The following is a 19,212-nucleotide window of genomic DNA, read 5'->3' on the forward strand; positions in this document are numbered from 1 at the left end:
GTTCACTATCTGCAAAATGTTCCCTCACTGATAACTCTACCACTTGCCCGGCTTCATTCCCTAAATTGAAGTCCAGGACCATCCTCTCTCTTGTAGGATCTTCTACGTACTGGCTTAAAAAGCTCTCCTGGATGCATTTTAAGAATTACGCTCCCTCTAAACCTATCACACTTTGACTATCCAGTTAATTTTGGGGAACTTGAAATCCCCCACTATTACTACCCTATTATTTTTACACTTCTCTGAAATTTGCCTACATATCTGCTCTTCTATTTCTCTCTGACTGTTTGGAGACCTTTAATACACTCCCAGCAATATGATTGCTCTTTTTTTGTTTTTCAATTCTACTCATATGGCTTCATTTGAGGAGCCTTCTAAGATGTCATCCCTCCTTACTACTGTAATTGATTCCTTAATCAATATTGCGATACCCCCTCCTTTTTTACCTCCTTCCCTGTCTCGCCTGAAGACCCTATATCTTGGAATGTTGAGCTACCAACCCTGCCCCTCTCTCAAACAGCAATGACATCATACTTCCATGTTTTAATTTGTTGCCTCAACTCATCTGCCTTATTCGTCAGACTCCTTGCATTAAAATAAATACCATCCAACCTTGCCAAACTCCCTTGCGCCTTAACTAGCCTATAATTTCTATGCCTTCCAGACTCACTTGCTCTCTCTTCTAATTTTGACTGTGCATCTCCCACTGCTTAACCTCCTCTCAGGATCCCATCCCCCTGCCAAGTTAGTTTAAACCCTCCCCAACAGCACTGGCAAACCTCCCCGCAAGGATGTTGGTCTCATTCCAGTTTAGGTGCAATCCGTCCACCTTGTACAGGTCCCACCACCCCCCAGAAACAGTCCCAAATTCCCAGAAATGTAAAGCCCTCCCTCCTACACCATCTCTCCAGCCATGCATTCATCTGGACTAACCTCCTATTTCTATACTCACTAGCACATGGCACCAGAAATAATCCAGAGATTACTACCTTTGAGGTCCTGTTTTTCAATCTGTTTCCTAGCTCCCTAAATTCTGCTTGTAGGACCTTATCCCTCTTTCTACATGCGTTGTTGGTACCAATATGTACCACAATCTGTCTGTTTGCCCTCCCCCTTTAGAATGCCCTGCAGTCAGTGACATCCTTACACCTGCAGCCAAAATTAGAAAGAGCAAGTGAGTCTGGAAGGCATAGAAATTATAGACTAGTTAAGGCACAAGGGAGTTTGGCAAGGTTGGCACCAGGGAGGCAACATACCATCCTGGAGTCATGTCTACGGCCGCAGAAACGCCTGTCTGTTCCCCTTACTATCGAGTGTCTTACCACTATTGCTCTTCCCCTCTTTCTCCTTTCCCCATGATATTAGGTTTTAACTACCAGCTCTGCAGCAGAAACTATATTCTCAATCTCCTTCCCATCAACAATTCTAATGGTGAGAAACCTTTTTGTTCAGTGAGGTTCTGTAACTTAGAAGAGCTAAATTAGATCATCATTCTTCTTCATCATCAAGTCTTTGATGGTTCGTACACCCCTCTCAGCTTCTCCATTTGCTTGATGATAATGAGGTGAGCTAATTGTGTGAATGAATCCACATTCCTTTGCAAAAATTTGGAATAATTCATTAGCAAATTGCGGACCACTATCTGACACCACAATGTCCCAAATTCTCCTTAGTGATTGAATGACTGCTTCTGCCATGATGCTGTGCAATCCTTTCACTTCAATCCACCTTGAGTAATAATCAATGGAATATCTTGCCTTTAAAATCAAGTAATTCCATTCCCAGGCACTCCCACGGCCTTCACGGAAAAGTAGAAGATAATAATGGTTCTTTTTACCCTTGGCAGTTCTCTGCACACGTAAGACAATTGGAAATAATTTCTGCGATAGAACATGTGATGCCTGGCCACCAGACGGATTGCTGGGCTTTTGCACGACATTTAGCTATCCCTAGTGACCTTGGTGAAATCTTTGAAGAATATCAAGCTGAAGTGAAGTGTTCTCGGAATGATTGTTCTCTCATCAAAACCTAGTAGATCAACAATAATTTTGCGGTGCTTTCTCTGTTCGAAGTACTGCCATAGTACTGGATTGTTATGAGTATAGTCTGGCCATCCTTCCAGACAGTATTTTCTTAACTAGACACATTCATCATCTTGCTGCTGCACTTATCATTTTTTCACTTTCATTTGTTCACAAACGGATGAATTTGTTGCACTGAGGTCTGAATTGGTACCAAGTCACATTAACCTTGTTTCATCCTTGCCGGTGCTGAATTAGTCAGGTGTTGGGAGAAGTGTTGCAATGAGACCCAGCAGATACCAGCTAGATTGGGCAAAAATTCAAAGCATTGTGATGGGATGAGGACAGAATTGGACTCAGCAGGGCTGCCCCTCAAAATCAAATAGCTTGCCATCACTTTAACTCAGCATAAACCTGTAACTATAACCGGAGCTTGTGATCTGACTGGGCCAGACTCACACTTGACCTAATTTAGTGAGCTATCAGAACATCTCCAGAGAGAGAGGGAAGAACATTGAAGGGTACAGTGAACATTGCAAAACTCCGCCGCCGCCACCACCCCCCCCCCCCCCCCCCCCACAATCAACAATATATTCATGGGAAACAAAACCAGAATTACCTGGAAAAACTCAGCAGGTCTGGCAGCATCGGCGGAGAAAAGGGTTGACGTTTCGAGTCCTCATGACCCTTCGACAGAATATATTTTTGGGACTTATTACATAATTACTGTGCAGTAATAGAATGCACATCCTGTAGTATGTGGGGAGTCATGGAAGCTACTAGTGACCTAGACGACCACATGTGCAGCAAGCGTCATCAGCTGTAGAAACTTGAGCTCCAGTTAGGAGCACGGAGGCAGAAAGGGAATGGGTGACCACCAGGCAGTCCAAGAGAACCAGGCAGACAGTGCAGAAGTCCCACTTGCTAATTGGTTTTTCATTTTAAAAAAGTGTTTGGGATTTGGCAGCATTAAATAGTACATATGTAAATGCAATGAGTGTAGCAGATAAAGCTGATAAGCAAAGGGCACAGATTGACACATGGCAACATGATATCATTGTTATAATGGAAATTTGGCTTAAAGGAGGGGAAAATGGCAACTCAACATCTATGGATATAGAGTTTTTAGGCAGGATGGGGCGGTATAAAAAAGGTGGGGGTGTAGCATTATTGGTTAAGGAATCAATTACAGCTGTGAGGTGGAATGATATATTAAATGAACTCATCAAATGAGGCCATAGGGGTGTAGCACAGAAATAAAAAGGGGCAGGCACACTGCATGGAGTGTACTATAGACTTCAGAATAGTGAGGGGGAGTTAGAAGAGCAAATATGTGGCAAATTTCTGAGTGCAAAAATAGGGCAATCATAGTTGGGGACTTCAACTACTCTATAATCAACTGGGAAAGGAACAGTGTGAAAGGCACAGAGGACACAATTCTTGAACTGCATTCAAGAGAACCATTTTAGCCAGCATGTAACAAGCCCAACGAGACAGGATGCAATTCTAGATTTAGTCTTAGGAAAAGAAGCTGGGCAAATGGATGAACTAGCAGTGAGTGACCATTTTGGAGATAGTGACCATAATACAGTTAGATTTAGCATCATTATGGAAAAGGACAAAGATAGAAGACTGAACTGGATTAGCCATATAAATACTGTGGCTACAAGAGCAGGTCAGAGGCTAGGAATCCTGTGGTGAGTAACTCACCTCCTGACTCCCCGAAGCCTGTCCACCATCTACAAGGCACAAGTCAGGAGTGTGATGGAATACTCTCCACTTGCTGACGGATGAGTGCAGCTCCCACAACACTCAAAAAGCTTGACAACATCCAGGACATAACAGCCTGCTTGATTAGCACCCCATCCACAAATATTCACTCCCTCTACCACTGATGCACAGTGGCAGCAATGTGTACCATTTACAAGGTGCACTCCAGAAACTCACCAAGGCTCTTTCGGCAGCACCTTACAAGTCCATGACCGCCAATATCTATAAGGACAAGGGCAGCAAATACATAGGAACACAACTACCTGGAAGTTCCCTTTCAAGCCACTCACCATCCCAACTCAGAAATATATCCCTGTTCTTTCGCTGTCACTGGGTCAAAATCCTGGAACTGCTTCCCCAACAGCACTCTAGGTATACTGACACCACAGGATCTGCAGCGGTTCACGGCAGCAGCTCACTGCCACCTTCTCAAGGACAATTAAGAATGGCCAGTAAATGCTGGCCTAGCCAGCAGTGCTCACATCCCGTAAATAAATAATTAAAAAGAAAAAAAGAGTAAAAGTCCTAAATTGGGGGAAGACAAATTTTACAAAACTGAGAAGTGGTCTGGCAAAATTGGACTGGATACAGCTACTTAAAGGAAAATCAGTGGGAGGCATTCAAAAGCGAGATTCTACAGGCACAGTGTAGACATATCCCCACAAAACAAAAGGGCAATACTACCAAATCTAGAGCCCTGGTTACCCAGAAGCATGCAGGGTAAGATCAAACAGGAAAAGAAAGTTTATGACATCACAAAAAAAAACTTAATACTGTAGAAAGCCCAGAGGAGTATAGAAAGTCTACTTTGGAGTGCTATGTTTGGCTGCAAGTAGAGAGCTCCAGTTGGTGATCGGTGACTGAGGGAGTTTATGGGTTAAATTCTATCTAAAGTAAAGTCTTTCTTCAACTTTTAGTTAATTGCTAAATTACTGTTAGGGTTGGAAGAAGATGAGTTTAGTCCAGCCTTAAAACAGGGCTCATGCTTGCGGTTGCAACTAGTTAATTAGATAACTGGCTTAATCAGGTTTTCAGAGGCTAAGTTCAGAGAGTAAGCTGTCTTATAGTGGTAACTTTGTCTGCACTGGAGTGCTGTGTTTGGCTGCAGTAGAGCGCTGCAGTTGGAGTTTGGTGAGAAAGGAGGAGGTGGTCCTTTCTTTTTCTACCTTTCCTCAAAGAAGACTGGCAACCTTGGAACTGATGAGTAAATTAGAAAAGTGTAACATTTTTAAAGTTGCTATACTTTGCTTTAACTGAAGCACCAGGAATAAGGGAAATTTAGGGTCAATATAATAAAGTAATATAAATAATCCAAAGTAGAATAATGTTAACGTAAGGGAAGTAGAGTTAAGGCAGGGCAGCTTAATCAAGTGGAATGCGTATCCTGTAATACGTGTGAAGTCATGGATGCTACCAGTGTCCTAGTTGACCACATGTGCAGGAAGTGCTGTCAGCTACAGAAACTTGAGCTCCTGGTTTCAGAGTTCGCGTGGTGGCTGGAGTCACTGTGGTGCATCTATGAGGCTGAGAGCTGTGTGGATAGCACGTTCAGAGAGGTGGTCACACTGCAGCTTAAGGGTCTGGAGACAGAGAGGGAATGGGTGACCACCAGGAGTCCAAGAGAAGTTGGCAGGTAGTGCAGGAGTCCCCTGGGGTCCTGCTCACAAATTGATTTTCTGCTTTGGAAGCTGGTGAGGGTGCTGGTTCCTCAGAGAAGTGCAGTTAGAGCCAATTTTGTGGCACCACCAGTGGCTTGACTATACCGGGGAGGGGGGAGGAAGAAGAAAGGAAGAGATATAGTGAGAGGGGATTCATTGGTTAGGGGAACAGACAGGTGTTTCTGTGGCCATAGACATGACTCCAGGATGGTAGGTTGTCTCCCTTATGCCAGGATCAAGGATGTCACAGAGCAGCTGCAGGACATTCTTCTGGGGGAGGGTAATCAGCCAAAGGTTGTGGTCCACACTGGGACCAATAACTTGAGTAGGAAGGGGGATGTGGTCTTTCAATCAGAATATAGGGAGAAAATTAGCCAGCAGGTCCTCTAATGTAGTAATCTCCCGATTGCTCCCAGTTCTACATGCCAGTGAGTACAGAAATAGGAGGATAAGGCAGATGAATGTGTGGCTGGAAAGATGGTGCAGGAGGGAGGGCTTTAGATTCCTGGGACACTGGGACTGGCTGTGGGTGAGATAACACCTGTACAAGCCAGACGGGTAGGACCTGAACAAAGCTGGGACTGAGTTCTTTGCAGGGCTTTTTGCTAATGCTAGTGCTGCTGAAAGGGCTTTAAACTAATTCGGCAGGGCTGTGGAAGCCAAGAAAAAATATTAGAGGAAAACCAGGGTGCACAAAATACTGGGGACGAACCAATAGCATTAGTATAGAGAATAGTAAGTTAATGGGGTAAGGGAGAAAGTAACAAAATCTAAATCAGGGTTACTAAGCATGCATGTGAATGTACAGAGTATAATAAATAAGATTGGTGAACTGCAGGCACAGATTGCCATGTGGAAATATGATGTTGTGGTGATAACAGAGACCTGGCTCAAGGAAGGGCAGAACTGGGTGTTAAAAACTCCCAGGTACAAGGTGTTCAGAAGAGATAGGAAAGGAGGAGAGGTGGCTATATTGGGTAAGGAGAGCATTGCAGTGCTGGAGAAAAAGAATGTCGCAGAGGGTTCAAGGACAGAATCAATTTGGCTAGAGCTAAGGAACAAAAAGGGGGCAATTACATTGCTCAGTGTAGCCTATAGACTGCCAAATAGTGAGAAGGATGTAGAAGAACGAATCTGCAGGGAAATTACAGAGATGTAGGCATTATAGAGTATTTATATTGGGGGACTTTAATTACCTGAATGTAGACTGGGACAGTGGTAGTGTGAAGGACAGAGAGGAGCAAAAGTTCCTAGATTGTGCTCAGGAGAATTTTCTACAGTAGTATGTGTCCATCCAACAAGAAAAGATGCACTTTTGGACCTGGTTCTTGGAAATGAAATGGGCCAGGTAGATCAAGTGTCAGTGAGGGAACATTAAGAGACAGTGATCATTGTATTGTACATTTTAGGATGATAATGGAAAAGGACAATAGGCAATCCAAAGTAAAAATAATTAACCAGACAAGAGTCACCTTTGATGGAGCAAGAACGGAGCTGGGCCAGATAGGCTGGAATGAAAGATTGGCAGGAAGAGCTGTAGCTCAACAATGGGCTACCTTCAGAAAAAGAAATGGTTCGAGTACAGTCAAGGTATGTTCCATTGAAAGGGAAAGGCAGAGCAAACAAATATAGAGCACCCTGGATGGAAAAGGAGATTGAAATTAAGATAAAGAAGAAAAAGTGCGCTTATGACAGGTGTCGGGTAGAAAATACAATTGAGAACCCGGAGGAATACAGAAGGTTCAGAGGGGAGGTGAAGAAGCATATTGGAGAAGCAAAGAGGGATTATGAGAAAGGACTGGTGGCCAACATAAAGGGAAGTCCCAAAGTCTTCTATAGGCATATAAATAGTAAAGGAGTGGTAAAAGGAGTCCCAATTAGGGACCAAAAAGGGAATTTACACATGAACAAAGGTGCTATGGCTGAGGTATTAAATGAATACTTCACATTCGTCTTTACCAAGGAGGTAAATGTTACCCAGGCCATGATGACAAATGAGGAAACTCTCACTAGAAGGGTTCAAAATTGATGGAGGAGGAAGTGTTGAATAGGCTGTTGGTACTTAACGTTGACAAGGCACCAGGACTGGATGAGATGCATCCAAGAATATTGAAGGAAGTGAGAGTAGAAATTGTAGGGTCACTGGCCATAATTTTTCAGTCTTCCCTAAACTCAGGGGAGATGCCAGAGGACTTGAGAATTGCAAACATTACATCTTTGTTCAAAAAAGGTTGTAAGGATAAGCCCAGCAATTACAGACCAGTCAGTTTAACTTCAGTGATGGGCAAGATCCTAGAAACAATTATTCTAGATAGAATTAGTAGTCACTTGGAAAGATATGGACAGCATGGATTCCTAAAGGGGAAGTCGTGTTCAACTAACTTGGAGATTTTTGAAGAGGTAACAGAAAAGGTCAATGAGGGTAACGCCGTTGATGCGGTGTACATGGACTTTTAAAAGGCTTTTGATACAGTGCCACTTGACCAACTTGAGAAAAGTTATTGTTCATGGAATAAAAGAGACAGTAGCAATGTGGACACAAAATTGGCTGAAAAAGAGGAAGCAGAGAGTAATAGTCAATGTACATTTTTCAGGCTGGAGGAAGGTTTGTAGTCGAGTTCCCCAGGGGTTGGTATTGGGGCCCTTGCTTTTCCTGATATATGTTAATAATCTAGATCGTGGTGTGCAAGGGACAATTTCAAAGTTTGCGGATGATACGAAGATTGTGTTGTGAACTGTGGAGGATGGTGTGGAACTTCAAGAGGTCATAGACAAATTGGTGGAGTGGGCAGATAAAGTTCAATGCAGAGAAGTAGGAGGTGATGCATTTTGGTAGGAAGAACATGGATGACAATATAAAATAAGGGGCAGAATTTAAGGGGGTGCAGGAGCAGAAAGACTTTGGTGTATATGTGCATAGATCATTGAAGGAGGCAGGACAGGTGCAGAGAGCTGTTAATAAAGCATATAGTATCATGGGCTTTATTAATAGAGGCATAGAGTACAAGAGCAGGGAGGTTATGCTGAATTTATATATGACCCTCATTAGACCTCAGCCGGAATATAGTGTACAGTCTGGACACCATATTATAGGAAGGATGTGAACACATTGGAGAGAGTGCAGAAGAGGTTTATAAAAATGGTCCCAGGAATGAGAAACCTCAGCTATGAGGATAGATTGGAGAAGTTGGGACTGTTTTCCTTGGAAAGGAAAACACAGAGGAGACTTGATAGTTTTCAAAATTGTGACAGGGCTGGTCAGAGTAGGTAGGGAGAAGCTGTTCCCTCTCGTACAAGGATCAAGAATGAGAGGGCACAGATTTAAAGTGGCTTGCAAAAGAAGCAAGTGTGGTGAGAAAAAACCACTTCATACAACGAGTGTCTTCGGTCTGGAATGCACTGCCTGGAAGTGCAGCAGAGGCAGGTTCAGTCGAGGCATTAAAGAGGGCATTAAATGATCATTTGATTAGAATCAAGGTGCAAGGGTATGGGGGAAAAGGCAGGGCAATGGCACTAGGTCAATGCTCATTTGGAGAGCCAGTGCAGACACAATGGGCTGAATGGCCTCCTTCTGTGCCATTAAGATTCTGAAAGTGCAGGGCTAAAGTAAAAAAGGAAATTGGGAAAGCAAAGGGAGGAGATGAAAAAACATTGGCAGGTAAAATCAAGGAAAACCCAAAGATGTAAAGATGTTTTCAGTACATTAAGAGCAAGAGGATAACTAAGGAAACGGTAGGGCTTATCAGAGATGAACAAGGTAACTTATGCATGGATGCAGAAGATGTGGGCAGGGCTCTTAATGATTACTGGTCTTCGCAAAGGAGAGGGCTAATGCATAAATTCTACTTAGAGGAGGAGTGTGAAATATTAGATACAATAAGCATAATGAAATAGAAAGTACTGGAAGGGACTGTCATCCTGGAGGGTAGATAAATCACCAGGACCAAACGGGTTGTATCCAAGGTTGTTAAAGGAAGCCAGGGAGGAAATAGCAGATGCTCCGAGGATCATTTTCCAATCCTCACGAGATGCAGATGAGGTACCAGAGGATTAGAGGTCTGTGAACATTTTACCATTATTTAAAAAAGGGTGCGGGGAAAGGCCATATAAATTATAAACCGGGGGTTAGTCTGACTTTGGTGCTCGGAAAATCATGAAACTGTTACTTAGAAAGGAAGTGATTAAGCAGGGATAGTCAGCATGGGTTTGTTAGGGGAAGGTCTTGTCTTATCAATTTTTTTTTGAGGAAGTAACAAGGAGGATTGATGAGGGTAGTGCAGTGGATGTTGTCTACATGGATTTTAGTAAGGCATTTGACAAGGTCCCACATAACAGACTGGTCGTAAAAGCCCATTGGATACAGGGGAATCTGGTGAGTTGGATCCAAAATTGACTCAATGACAGGAAACAAAGGGTAATGGTCAACTGGTGTTTTTGCGAATGAAAAGCAGTTTCCAACAGTGTTCCAAAGGACTAAGTGTTGGGTCCCTTGCTTTGTGTTGTATATGTTAATGATTTGGACTTAAATGTAGGAGGCAGGATTGGGAAATTTGCAGGTCATCACAAAAATTGGCCATGTAGTTGATAGTGAAGAGGATAGCTCTAGGATGATATCAATGGTTTGTTTGAGTGGGCAGAAAGGTGGCAAATGGAATTAAATTCAGAGAAGTGCAAGGTAATGCATTTGGATAGGGCAAACAAGCTAAAGAATACACAATAAACAGGAGGATATTGCGAGGGGTGGAGGAAGTAGAGACCTTGGAGTGCATGTCCACGGGTCCCTGATGGCGGCAGGACAGTGGATGAGGTGGTAAAGAAAGCATATTTTATTGGAGGAAGCATACAATACAAAAGCAAGGATGTAATGTTGGAACGGTATAAAATGCTGGTTAGGCCACTGCTGGAGTTTTGCGTACAGTTCCGGTCACATTACAGGAATGACATAATTGGTCTGGAGAGAGTACAGAGATTTATAAGAATGTTGCCAGGACTTAAAAATTGCAACTATGAGGATAGATTGGATAGGCTAATGTTGTTTCTCTTAGAAGAGAGGAGGAGGCTGAAGGGTGAGTTAATTGAGGTGTACAAGATTGAGGGGCTTGGATAGAGTGGACACGAAAGATTCTACTAGTGGAGAGGTCAATTACCAGGGGGCACAGATTTAAGGTGATTGGTGGAAGGATTAGATGGGACAAGAGGAAAAACTTTTTTACCCAGAGAGTGGTGGGTGTCTGAAATTTGCTGCCTGGTTTGGTGGTGGAGGCAGAAACTGTCAACTCTTAAAAGGTATCTGGATCTGCACCTGAAGTGCTGTAACCTACAAGGCTCTGGACCAGGTTCTGGAAGTGGGATTAGAAAGGGCGGTTGGTTTTTATTTTCTCTTTTTCAGCCGCGCAGACATAATGGGCTGAATAGTCTTTTTCTGTGCTATAACTTTTCTATGGTTCCAAGATGACCATCTATTGACTTTCCTTGACTTCAGGAAGTATTTGCCAGGGAGATTTTGAGCCCTACGTAGGCACAAATTCAGTACAGCTGTCACTTTGCCCACCCTCACGTAGTAGCGTCTGGCCCCAGCCAATTATGAGGCTTGAAATTATTAGCATACCACAGGCAAGCAGCTGGCCAGCTGTGACCCCCTCCCTGCTTCTCCTTGCCAGTTCTGGGAAGGCAAATCAGCCAGCTTCCACAATGAGTCAACTGGCAGGTTGGGCATGGTGCTAATGGTGGGGTGGGGGATGGAGGAAATCCCAAACTTGGCAGTGGTCTGGAATTTTTGAGGGCTCAGGAGGAACACTTCTAATTCTCCTGGTCCCACCAAAAGAAAAAGTTACAAGTCACCTGAGCTACCCCCTGAAATCCCTTTAAGGAACATCGGTTAATCCAGTCAATATCTGGTACAAATAAGCAGACCGTGCTTGTTGCACTTGGAAATTTCAAGCGGGGGTCCTACAATCAGCATAGGACACTCATTGACATATTTAGGTGACTTCTCAGGTGGGCAGACTTGTACTCATTTGTAGGCCTGTCTAAGTTACATCAGGCCCTTAGGCAAAGTTTCCACAACTCCCCCCAGTATTCAATTGGCATCTCCTTCTTTAGGTGCAAAACAGATGGCCAACAGCTGATAATCAGAAGGGTCCTTAACAGACCTATTAAGACCCATGGACTACCCAGTGCAATCCTGCTCAGTCTTGGATTAAATTTGATCTGTCGCTTTATGCACTGCAGAAAGTGACAAAAACACTTTTAAGGATGGGGAGTATTGGTTCATGGTTTGTCTTTTCATGTACAAAATTCTGATAAGTGCCATTTTATTCAATGACGTCAAATGTTACTGAGCAAAGAATGGAAAGACTCACATGTGTATAATACCTTTCACAACCACAGGATGCCCCAAAGTGCTTTACAGTCAATAAGTCCAGTAGGAGCAGCAAAATAGTGAACATACTGGTGGTACAGAATTAAAACCACAACTGAGTTATGCAGGGCCTTCTCAGTAGTGACACGAAATGCTTATGAACTATTTTGTTACTGATGTCAGGAACAGTTAGAATAGCTGGTCCACAGAAAAGAAATTCTATGGCCAACTGGCAAGTTCCTGATGGCATAGTAGCTAATAGCACTGCCCAATATGGCACCAAGCAGTACGTACATACATGAAAACGTAGGAGTTAGGAGCAGGAGACGGCCATTCAGTGCCTCAAGGCTGATCTGACTGGGGCTTCAGCTCCACTTTCTTTCCTACCCCCATACCCTTTGAGTCCCAAAAGTCAATGATAATCAGGAGGAGAACTACACAAAGGAAGATGGTTGTTGTTGGTCATCAATCATCTCAGCCCCAATCACTGCAGGAGTTTCACAAGCTGTTGTTGTTGACCCAACCATTTTTAACTGCTTCAGCAATGTTCTTCCTTCCATCGTAAGGTCAGAAATGGAGATTATTGTTCAGACTGTTCACTTCCATTCAAAACTCTTCATTTAATAAAGCAGTCTTTGGCCACATGCAACAAGACCCAGGCAACATTCAGACCTGGGCTGATAAGTGGCAAGTAATACATGTGCCAGTCAATGACCACCTCCAACACGGGAGAGAGTCTAACCACCTCCCCTTTACATTAAAATGCATTACTATCATCAAATCTCCTGTTTAAAAATGAACCTAACCATATATACCAGCTACATAACTGTTGTGGCTACAGCAGCAGGAATTCTGCAGCAAGTAACTTACCTCCTGACTTCCTCAAGCCCCACCATCATAGGGCACAAGACCAGGAAACTTCTATGTTCAATTCCTTTTAGCCTGTCATTGGTGATGTCAGCTGGGGACCACAAATCTCAGCGATGTAAGGGGAGGGGGTGGGGTGACCAGCCAACATCGGCCCCCCTATTCGAGGGAGGGAAAGAACAAGCTTCTCGTATTGGCTTGCTGCTTTTGATCACCCTGGTGTGATTGTTTATAACCATTATCATTAGGAATGTGAGAAGGATTGCCAACATGAAGACAAGTTTATAAATGAGAACACTTTTTCAAGCATTGAAAACAAAAGCTCTCAGCAATTCCAAATTCCCTCCATTTGGGCAGCTGCTGAACAGTCAGCTGAAGACCCATTCCTGGATCAGAGCTTGTTTAAATAGATCACAAATTAATCATGTGCAATGACTCACATCTGCTCATTCTGGGGTTGTCCCTGGAACACTGATTAGTCATTAACAGGCTGCCTGCACATGACATGAAAACCTAGAGGCCTAGGTGGAATGGGCTGAATGTTCAGTCAGCATTTTCACAAATGTCTTAACAATATGACTACAACGACTTTAGAGATTAGCTGTTTTGCTAAAATACAAATGATAAAATACTTGCTTCTTAACCAAAATCATACATTTGTGTCAAGAGGAATAGCAGAAAATAAATTGAATAATTTTAAGCCCTTGTGGCTCACACTCAAAGTATACAGCCTGGTAATGGCCACAGACCAGCTTTGATTCTTGTAGCCTACTAAGATTGGAAACGGAGGCAGACGGGGCCCGAAAATTTTGGCGCCAGGAAGCGAGCCGGTTTCCCAACCCTGTTCTGAGTGTTGGCCATTTTTGCCAAGGCAGGTTCAGATCTCAGAAGGACTACCCGCCCCACTAAAGTGGGTAGCCAATTTGGCTCATTGAGATTTTCCAGTCGACATGCAGTTTCCTGATGTAATGGGGTGCAGTTGAACTGCCTGGAGGTGTGCACCCAACGACACGCTGGTGGGGAGTCGGTACTCCAGGAAGCCAAAGGGCAGCCTGTAGAGGGATTTCCATACCCTCCCCCACAATGGTGACCTGGCTTTAAACGCTGGCCTAGCCAGTGATGCCAACATCCCCTGAACAAATAAATAAATTTGGGAGTGAGAGAATTGGCTGAATTTGGATCACTGGATATCAATTGGGAGTGAAAATTTGGCTGATTTCTGCCCTGCCTAGACAAGGGGATCTGAGGTAAATTGAATATGGCCTTTTCGGTTTGTGTTCCTCCAGACATGGCCTCTCATCTACACCCCCCCCATGCCCCACCAACTTCCTCCCTCCACCATTAGCAGCTGTGTCTTCAGCTGTCAAGATCCTAATCTCTGAAATTCCTTCCCTATATCTATCACTTCTCCAGCTCTTACTTCGATACCCTCCTTAAAACATAGATTCCAGCCACCTGAATTATTATCTTTGCAGTATTCATTTTTGTTGTATTACCCTCTGTGTGTGGATCAGCCCCACATTGGATGGTGCGTTCTCAAACTGAGATGCTGGAGGATTTCCCTGTTTATTTTTAATAGATCAGTGTGGTATGCATCCTATGCAAGCTGTCCCCTCGATTACTGTGTCTTGTATTTTCTTTCCATGTGTGGTTGTGACGCAGACACACATGAATAAGAACACTTGACGCTGCCAGAAACTTAAGCCGAGGATGAGTCATCATAGTGCAACTGAGATGCCTCTGTCACCACGGCAACCACAGCAACCTCAAGCCAATGGCAGTCCCACGGGGCCTGCATTTCCTGCATCAGGAGGCTGGGTATATTGTAAAGGGCTTTGTACCTTGAGGCTGGTGCAGGTCAAGTGGTTTTTGAAGTAACAAGGAATCAGCCAAACACTCTCCCTTAATCCAATTCAAGGTCTTACCTTTTGTGTGTAAATCTACAGGTTCCTTCTATTAAGAGGCTCTTTGGCCTACAGTCCCTGGAAGCTTCGATTCACAGCAACAAAATGCAAGCCAGTGAAGTCTCTTTTGCATAGGATAGTCTGATTGTTGGTACTGCTCAATTCTTTTAATCAATCTAAGTATTTTCAATTCTGCAATAAATATAACTTGAATTACAGATAAGTTCACTGACTGCACCCCACCATGCTTCCACTGGAGGCCCATGCTTGATGGGAGTACAGATATTGGACCTCAGTTTGATATCCCGGCTGAAATTCAGTACCTCTAATAGTGTTGAATTCCCTCAGTACTGCACTGTCACCCTAGTTTTTAATCAAGATAATAGGGCACTTATTATAGAGTTTAAACTGAAATGAATTCTGCTTTGTCTCAGCAAGACTAACAAACCAGGGGACATTTTGAACAGCCTCTCTTTCACCTGTGATTCTCAATAGACGGTCTCCTGCTCTCAGCTGTTGTGTTGGCCAAGAGATATCAGGTGGAATCTTCTGCTCTGGGACTAAGTCCCATGGCAGGTGCAGGAAGTCAGAAGGACTCCCGACACACAGTGGTTAAACCCACTGAATCGCGCAATGTTCAGCTAATTAATTATGCAACCTTGAGGTTCATGTCGAACCTCGTCGTGGGTTGGGCAGGAAATTGGCCGCCCTGTCATCATGTCCATGGCCACATTTAAAAGGCAACCAGACCTCCCCCCACCACCCCCCACACCTTGAAAAGTCGTCCTTTCCCAGAAACCCACACTGCTGCAGAGTTTTCCTTCCCCGGACCCCACGCACCTTGCAGCAATGGTCTTTGCCGAAACCCCGCCCCTGTGAACCTTGCCTCCTAACTTTCCCTTCCTTTGTCTCTTCCAAGCTCATCCCCCCCTTTCCTTCATGTGCATTCCATCTACTGCACGATATACTGCCAGTGCCCAGGAGAAGAGCAGTGCGAATGGCTAAAACATTCTCTAGTGGCAGATAAGTGAAAGATCTCCCGCACTGAGTGCATGTAAAACAGGATGGTCTTTTTTCCCGCTAGCAGGGCCGAAGATTTCACGGGGGTGCAAGATTCTGGTCTGTAACCCCCATTACTGGGCATTCATGACATGCAAATTACAATCTTGATGATCACCAGCTGGAAGGTGACCCGTCATTAACCCACCATGAAAGTGCTGAGGGGAAGATTACAACTTATTTTCCTGCCAGCAGATTTTCAACTTTTGGCCTCACCCCAAATTTTCCAGTCCTGCCCACTACGATTCACACACTGGCAGGATCATAAAATTACGGCCATTGACTTTTCCTTTCATTTACTTGCTGTCCAGAGGAAGGTAACACTATCAGGACCATTACTGCAGCCTCCATGCAGCTAGACCAGCATTTAGTCATTTGGTAGTACTGAACTTGAGTATTGCTGAAAAATGAAATATTTTTTGTCGGAGCTTTTCATCTTGTACTCATCAGGACACTCGCAAGAAAATATAAATGTCAGAGGAAACAACATATTTATACTGTATGAGAAGAGGTTGCTGATTGGTTGGAAAATGGACTTGCCACTCTTCTCACACAGTATAAATATATTGTTTCCCCTGACATTGGCATTTTCTTGCAAACTGTCCTGATGAGAGCAAGAGGGAAAGCTTCGACAAAAAATGTCTCCTTTTTTAGCAAGACCAGCATTTATTGCCCATCCTTAACTATCCTTGAGAAGGTGCTGTGTGAGCCGCCTTCTTGAACCGCTGTTGTCCATGTTCAGACAGTGTGTAACTGAGTATCAGCTCTCAGATATTTGTTGGCAGTTTTCTTACAGAAAAGAATTCCATCCCTGCTTTATGAAGAGATCCAATCTCTCAATGTCAACTTGTCTGTTCTCTCTGCAGATGCCGGTTAACCTGCTGAATCTTTCCAGTATCCCCTGATTTTGTTGGAATTTATATGTTAATGAGTTAGGTATTGAAGCCGCCTTGCACAATGAACCGATATTTTATTTCTGGACTTGCTACAAACCTCCCCATCTATTATTGCTGAGGTGCCTTTATTCACTTGGGCCTAGTATTAGGTATCTGCCATGAAACTCGAGGTGCAGCACTTCAGCTTGGCATATAAATACTAGGTCAAGTTTTCTATAGCAGGACATTAAACAGCTTCTGCCATTGTTAAAGATGCCCTGAATCCTCCAGTTCAAAATGCTTTCGCCCACTAAGTTACGGAAAGTGCGAGCTGCTAGCTCGCAGTTAGGAAAGCAGGCATTTGGACCCTGAGTGAACAGGGCAACCGACAAGGTGTCGTCTTAACCAATCAGGTTGAAGAATTGAGAAATGAATGCTACAAAAGGCCTGAAGGAAATGTGAATTAGAGTGGGTGAATTCAATATCAAATCAGGTATAGAAAGAGAAATAGAAAGAAAGAAAGAAAGGTTGGAGAGAGAAAGAAAACGTTAAAAAGTAAAAATTTAAGTTTGGCATTTTCAAAATCTCCAACATTGGCTTAGATTTTGCTGTCAAAATAATGGTGAAGCTAATGACATTTCACTGTTATTCATGGGTAGATGGTATAGCCGCAGGGCAGATGCATGGTTAAATGGCAACATACAAAGACTGATCTCCAAGTTGCACCATTTCATTTTTGAAAACTTTTTGAAAACTGGGCCTAGCTGTCTGGATCCCCGCTGACATGCATTGAATGTTGTAAAGTTGCTGTATTTTTCTAGCAGATGAGAACTAAACTTGCCACAGAAAACTGTCTTGTCATTTTCTGAGTATGTAGCCTTTGAATGACATAATAATTGTTACTTACTGCCAATCAGCCTCTCTGCCATTGAAAATTAACTACTGTAACAAATGTGGAATCTATTACAAGCAACTCCGACAGCAACTTTTGGAAATTGCTGTTTAATTGAGCATTTGCTTCTCCCATGAAGTTGCTGTATCCTTTGGACATCAACAACAGCAAGCACCATTCGTCTCACAATTACTTTGCATCAAAATATGGACCAAATTTGACTTTTAACAAGTTCAGACATTAATCTTACTCCTATGTTCTCTGGCAGTTTCAGTTTACTCAGGAAGTCCCAAGTTGCTGTGGCAACTTACATTTTTACATGCATGTTGTAGTCTGCTATGAATAGTGATGGTAGAGGCTCCAACTTTCTCTTCACCGCATGGCTGACCAGGAATCTCTCCCACTCTCACTTCCTGCCATTGGCATGTGTTGAAAGAATTTGCAGGTTGGTACTCGACCTGTTTGGCCACATTATGAAGGCATCTTCCTCGGCCATCATGTCCTCTGGTGGGACTCTGGTTCAGAGGCAGGGTCACTACCCACTGTGCAACAAGATAGTGTTCTTTGACAGCAGATGCTGGTAACCTAGGATGGGTGCATCAGTACTTACATGGATTGAAGAAGGGGTGAGTTTGTTCTTAGCTGGGAATTCCCCAAGGATTCACTAATGTAATCCACGTGTTCAACCTATCTTTTTCTTCTAGAAGACTCCTGAGCTATGGGAGCTTGATCGACTGTGTCCTTCTCCACCTAGCTATCCTGCTATAGCTATTCCCACTTTTTCTGGGTTATTTATTTGTCTTCTCTTTTTCCCACCATGCCCCCTTTGTTCTAATGCTATAATCACTTCTGTTATTTAACCATCTTCTATTCTCCATTTAACCATTTTACATCCTTTTTATCATTTGTGTATCCATGCTCTGTTCCTACTTATAAACTGTTCCCCTGTAATATCTTCCAATTCTGGCAAAGGATTATACCTGAAATGTTAACATTTCTTCCATTTTCCACAGATGCTGCCTGACCTGCCAGATGCATCCAGGTTTCTCAGCCAAGAAGCTGCTCTTGGGAGGAAGGTGGTACCAGGCTTTATTGACAAACCTACTGGCAAATCGGTGAATGGGAAAGAAGTTGGACTGACAGCCCCTCAACTCCCCAATCTCTTGTGGTCAGTATCAAATTAACAAAATGGATGCTCAGTTCAGTTTGGTAAAGGATCTAGAAATGGAAATAGCGGACGGAGAGTCTTTTGTTTAAGAGACAACAAATTAGGCCTAGGGAGAGCTGATTCAGTTCAACAATAAAACTGACTTGAAAAACTTAAGCAAACCTACTAATAGTATGACATGTTTCATTATTTCACTTACCATGAGGAGTAACATTGAGTCGTCATAGTGTGCTGTGAGTTAGTACAAATATTTCTGTTCACTCGAGAATCAAAAGTCCAACAATTGTAATGCTTCCTCTGAATTGGAAGCATGTGAGTTCAAGTTCCAGTCCAGAGATTGGAGTACAAAATATAGGCTGACACTTCAGTGCAATATTGAAGGAATGCTGGACTGTTGGAGGTGCTGCCTTTCAGAAGTAATGTTGAACTGAAGCTCCTTCTGCCCACTCAAGGTGGATATAAACAATGACACTATTCGAAGGGGAGCAAGGGACTTCTATCCAGTGACCTGGCCCCCATTTATCATTCTCATTGCTGCTTGTGGGACCTTGCTGTGTGCAAATTTATTACCGTGTTACCTAAACAGCAAAGGCGGCACTTCAGAAGTTCTTAATTTGTGGAAACATCTTTAGAACAT

At 43.4% G+C, this 19,212-nt stretch overlaps 1 long non-coding RNA gene across 1 annotated transcript in view; it reads left to right on the forward strand.

Annotated features, from left to right (window-relative positions):
* LOC121286917 overlaps positions 1-18,740 on the forward strand; it is a 51,475-nt gene extending 32,735 nt beyond the window's left edge. The window contains exon 3 of the long non-coding RNA XR_005945101.1: positions 18,421-18,740. This is a non-coding gene — a long non-coding RNA (uncharacterized LOC121286917). The remainder of the gene's footprint in view (positions 1-18,420) is intronic.
* Positions 18,741-19,212: the final 472 nt, after the last annotated feature.

Source organism: Carcharodon carcharias, chromosome 14 (genome assembly GCF_017639515.1).
Source record: "Carcharodon carcharias isolate sCarCar2 chromosome 14, sCarCar2.pri, whole genome shotgun sequence".
Classification (NCBI taxonomy): Eukaryota; Metazoa; Chordata; class Chondrichthyes; order Lamniformes; family Lamnidae; genus Carcharodon; species Carcharodon carcharias.